The 5,570-nt window shown below is 40.3% G+C and overlaps 1 pseudogene; it reads right to left on the reverse strand.

The window, feature by feature from the left end:
• Positions 1-3,691: 3,691 nt before the first annotated feature.
• Positions 3,692-4,961, reverse strand: LOC109267902 (ADP/ATP translocase 2-like; annotated as a pseudogene).
• Between the last annotated feature and the right edge of the window lie 609 nt (positions 4,962-5,570).

A 5,570-nucleotide genomic window follows, 5' to 3' on the forward strand; every position in this document is an offset into this window, starting at 1 on the left:
TAGGTACCCATTGCCAGCATGACTTCCCATCACTCCTGTTATTCAAAGAAAAAAAAATTCTGCGATAAACTCAATAGAGATTCCTAGTATTTGCCTTAAAAAGAAAAAGTCCAGAATATTTATTTAATCAGAAGCACAGTGCTCCTAAACCTTTCCTACAGCAGTGACCCTAAAGGCAGAAGAAGATGGTTAGTCACTTCAAACAGAAGTTTTCTTCAAATCTTGCATATTATTTGTAAACTCCATTAAAATTTTGTGTTCTCCATGTCTGTTTACTTTAGTATTAAAGTAGGAATTACTTTCATTAAATTTGGTCAGAAGAGAAATCTTATTAAGTTATTTAACTCTACCTTCCTACCCATCCCAAATCTTTCAGTAAAAATAGAACTCTTGGGACATATGCCATATCTGTTTTCTTCTTCTATCCACTGGTTCACCTCTGAACCTGTACTTTTATTAATTGAAAAGTAATAAATTAGTACATTGTTAAAGGCAGAATTTGGGTACCAAGGAGGGAGTGAATGATGGGGAGAAAGAATGTGGCCCTCAATTCATACTCTAATGGGCCATTTTCTTAGAGATGCCTCTCCAGGTGTCAGAATAGCATGTTGAGAAGCAGAAGCAAGGTGGATACTAGTCTTACTGTCTAGGCTATTCAGCACACACACCTGACATGTGGGTCAGGGTTGAGTTGTATGCTTTAAATGACCACTGACAGCTAAAACATGTCTAAAAAAAGGACTCAAAACCATGGCAAACAATATTAACCAACACTATTGATGCCCTAAATATGTTAGACATTTGATCATTTAAAAAGATATATATTATATATATATACATATATAACATGTTTATGTACAATTTCATTGAATAGATCCAGCAGCCTTTTGAGGTATTATCTAAATTTTAAAGATAAACAAACTGTGACTCAAAGATATTGAAATGCTTGCTCAGGTCTCCATAGTAATGGCTGGCAGATGATGTGGCAACATTGTTGATTGCCTACTCGATCCCATTCCTTCTTTCCTTGCTAGCAGAGCCTGATTGGCTTCATCCTCTTCTGAGAGATCATGTCTTTCTAAAGAGACTGGGTCTGGGGCGCCTGGGTAGCTCAGTGGGTTAAGCGGCCGACTTTGGCTCAGGTCATGATCTCACGGTCCGTGAGTTCGAGCCCCGCGTCGGGCTCTGTGCTGACAGCTCAGAGCCTGGAGCCTGTTTCAGATTCTGTGTCTCCCTCTCTCTGACCCTCCCCCTTTCATGTTCTGTCTCTCTCTGTCTCAAAAATAAATAAACGTTAAAAAAAAATTAAAAAAAAAAAAGAGACTGGGTCCTCTCCAGGTCCATTGGGAGTAAGGGGGATGATGAACCTTAATCAGTTTAAGCCAATCATGAGCATCTCATTATCATTGTCAGATAATTTGTTTAGGCATGGATGAGTTGATGTGAGGAAAAGTCAGCTCAGAGGATTAGACATGGGGAAGTTTCTCCTTGCTCTTAAAAATCCACACAAAAAAAAGAATGTTTCTTTTTATGCTTCTGGACACTGTCATCTTTTTTTTTTTTTTTTGAGACAGAGAGAGACAGAGCATGAGCAGGGGAGGGGCAGAGAGAGAGGCAGGCACAGAATCCGAAGCAGACTCCAGGCCTTGAGCTGTCAGCACAGAGCCCGACGTGGGGCTTGAACTCACAGACTGTGAGATCACGACCTGAGCTGAAGTCGGACGTTCAACCGACTGAGCCACCCAGGCGCCCCTGGACACTGTCACCTTTATGTGGCTCGTAGACCTGTGGTAATCATTGTAAAGGATCCAGATGACATTAACTACCCTCAGAGGCTTTATCATTTTCTCTGATCAGCAGATAGAGTGATAGTTTACCTCTCTACCCTTAGGCAGAGTTGAAGCTGGTTGCAGTATTTAAAAGATTCTGTCCACCTCTGATTTTCTTCTGTATCTAAAAGGTAGTTTTTAGGATCTTTTAACTGAAAGCCTAGTATGATCACTGGGGTACCTTCCCCTGGTGGTCTTGAACTTGAATCTTCACGCATATCACAGGGAAACTGCAGAAAACCCCACTCAGCTTTTCAGTGGTTTTCTTCTTGGCTGTTTAGCCTCATGCCCTCTACAGCTCCAGAATTTGACAAATGTCTTGGGTAGAAAATAGCCTATAAGCTTTAGGCTCAGTTCTCTGCCCTTCTGTTACTACCTGGCCATCAGCCCTTGAAGTCTTTGGTTTTTGTCTCTCCCTGAGACCACTGGAGGTCTCTGGTTTGTCTGTCTCCCAGCAGTGACCCCGTGCTTAGGCAAAGTCCAGGTGCACAGCCTCTTGCCCTGAGCCCAGATTTGGCAAATATCCCCCAGAACAAAAGAAGCTGCAGAAGTCAGCATGTCTCTCCATGGTTCTCCTTGTTCTAGAATCCTGTGCCCTCTAGTTCCTGTTGTATCAGCAATTTTTTGATGCCTTGACTCATTAGAGAATTTTTGAAGTTTACCCCATTCGTTTGGTTTTTCTCAGTGCGAGTATTGGCCAGCTGCAAGCTTGGCCATGCCTTACAAAGAAGTGTGTTTTTAAAAAGCAGATGATATAAATAACAATCTTTTCTTGTAAGTTTTTAGTATAAATGTTTTCAGTTGCACATTTTGCTATACCTGCTTTATCATCTCTTAAACTTGTGCTGAACCATTTTAAAGGAATTTGCAACTTTCTAACAGTTCCATTACAAATAATTCAGCAAATATCTTCTAAAAATAAGAATATTTCCTTATATTATGATACCATATTATACCCCCAAAGATTAAGTTTTCTTATATCTTTTGCTAACTAGTCCATAATACAGTTTCCATTGTCTCACCTAGAGCAATTTCATCCAACTGTGAAAGAATCTGGCATTGGTTTTTATAGTTTTTTTTTTAAATCTATATTCTTTATTCATGACATTGACAATGTGAAGATGCTAGACCAGTAGAGTCAGAGTGAATATTTTTGGTAAAGACATGACATAGATGATATGCACAGTTTATATTGTATCATTTCAGCAGGCACATGCTCTCACAAAGCTTCGCTATTCCTGATGCTAATTTGATCACTAGATTAAGGTGGTGACAGTCAGATTTTTCCATTGTAAAAATATGTTTTCCCTTTGTCATCTGGCACTGTGCAGATGTCCTGCTCCCCCACTCCCCACCCAACCAAAATTTTACTTACTGTATTTAGTATTTATTGATGATTCTTGCCCGAATAGATATTTCACTGAAGTTCGTAGTATGGGTAATTTTCTAATTCTGTCATTCCTCCTCCATTCATTATCTGGCATGCTTTTCTGTTTCAAAAACTTCTTAAAAACTTCCCTTCACCAATTGAGGATGAACTATATTTGCTTCCAATTATGGAGATTAATTTTTTTTTAATTTTCTGAATAAGGAGATGATATGCCACCTTTAATGCTGGCAAATAGGTTAATTTCTTTTTTTAATTTTTATTTGTTTGTTTTTAAATTTCAGATTTCTTATTTCTTCAAGTTTGTTTATCAGGGGTGACTGAAATAAAAATATATAATTGAGTCCCATCATTGGGGAAGTGGTTTTAAGAGAAAACTGGTCAGATGATGGTTGCCATTGGTAAATAGACAGCCAACAGTGTGTCAAGAATAATATAATATGCCTGTTCACAAGGGGATGCACTAGGAAATAATTTATGTGAACTTCTTGATTTCATCATACAAGAGCACCACCCATGCCTCTGAGAATACTGGACCATGCACCTTTGGAAGAGCTTTGGCTACTTCATCAGGGCAATCTTCCTTCAGCAGTTGGGCATGCCTGTGTACATGATGTCAGTTTCTTTGCACCCTGGATGCATCATCATATGGCCATGAATAGTCAAATGGACAGGAAGTCAACCCAGCAAGCTCTGTGACAGATTGTGCAATCATCCAGCTGATTAAGAGATGAGTATTCTGGGGATCTGGAAGCATTCCCTTTGCATCGTCATAGATACCGAAGTAGGCAGCTCAGTAGATGAGATACCCTGCATAGACACATTAAATTTGTACAGGCCCTTAATCCCACTAGATCTGTAGATTTCTTTTAAGTTTATTTATTTATTTTAAGAGAGAGAGGGAGAGAGGGAGGGGGAGAGAGAGGCAGAGTGAGAACCCCAAGCAGGTTCCATGCTGTCAGCACACAGTGCTATGTGAAGCTCAGTCTCACCAACCATGAGATCATGACCTGAGCTGAAATCAAGAGTCAGATGCTCAACTGACTGAGCCACCAAGGCACCCCTAGATTTGTATATTTTTTTAAATTTTTTTAATGTTTATTTATTTTTGAGAGACAGAGAGAGCTGGGGAGGGGCAGGCAGAGAAGGAGACAGAATCTGAAGCAGGCTCCAGGCTCTGAGCTGTCAGCACAGAGCCTGACGTGGGGCTCAAACTCATGAACCGTGAGATCATAACCTGAGCGGAAGTTGGTGCTTAACAGACTGGGCCACCCAGGTGCCCCATAGATTTGTAGCTCTTAACCAGGCAGTCACAGAGGCCTCTGAATTCCCTTTCAGTTCCAGCTGTGCCCACATTTGTTGCTAGACATATAAGGGAAAAAATCAAGAGGATACACAAAACACAAGGATGTGGCTCCAGCACCACCACTTGATGGCAAATTCCCTGCAAAGTAGGACAAAACTGGATTCTCTTGCCCACACCACCCAGGAAGATCTACTTGTATTTATCTTTGAAGGCAAAGTTGAGAGCCTGCATGAGGAAGTATCTGATGACATTGGCCAGGTTACCATCCCTGATCCTTAGGGATACGAACCACGCAGTCTGTAATGCCCTTTCATCACTTACCTGTGGTGATTTGCTTGCCAGCTTGCTGCACCTGCTGGGTGGGTGCTACCGCAGTCTTGGAGATGGCAAGAGTCACTCCACCTGCCAGGAAGTCCTTGGACACAGCAGCATCTGTCATGTTGAAAGGAAAGAGAAGATGGGTAACTGCAGGACTGTGGTAGGAACTGGCTGGGACTCTGGGGCCTTTTTTTTTTTTTTCTTCAAATAAGCCTGGACTTGTGGATTTTCATTTTTTTCAACGTGTTTGGTAAATTATGGCCCATATTCTTCTTAATGTTTCAAATAGACCAACTATTACCAGTGGTAGCTCCTCTCATTTGGCTTGTATGTCATATTTGAGCATTTTTGTGTTTTCTGGCACAAGAAGACGCTCTACTCTCACCATGGACTTAAGCCATTTCTCCAAGATGTGTATGGGGAATAGTATATGGAAATCAAGATAATCGGACTAGTGTTGCTCCTTACTCTAAGTATGTTACTGCATGGAGGACAATGGACAGATCGACCGATCTATCTATCTATCCACACACACACCTTTAAAAATCATGAATTTTCACTGATATTTCAAATTAACATTTAACATAATTTTTCTTTTTTGATGTTCTATTTGTATCTTTTTTTGTTTCCACTGAAAATCTTGGTCCCTAGTAATATATTGCCTAATTTTCTCTGTCCTAGAAATAAATAAAATAATTTCAAAACTATAGTACCATTACCATTACCATTA

This window comes from Panthera pardus, unplaced genomic scaffold, assembly GCF_024362965.1.
Source record: "Panthera pardus isolate Hobbes unplaced genomic scaffold, ASM2436296v1 HiC_scaffold_8, whole genome shotgun sequence".
NCBI lineage: Eukaryota > Metazoa > Chordata > Mammalia > Carnivora > Felidae > Panthera > Panthera pardus.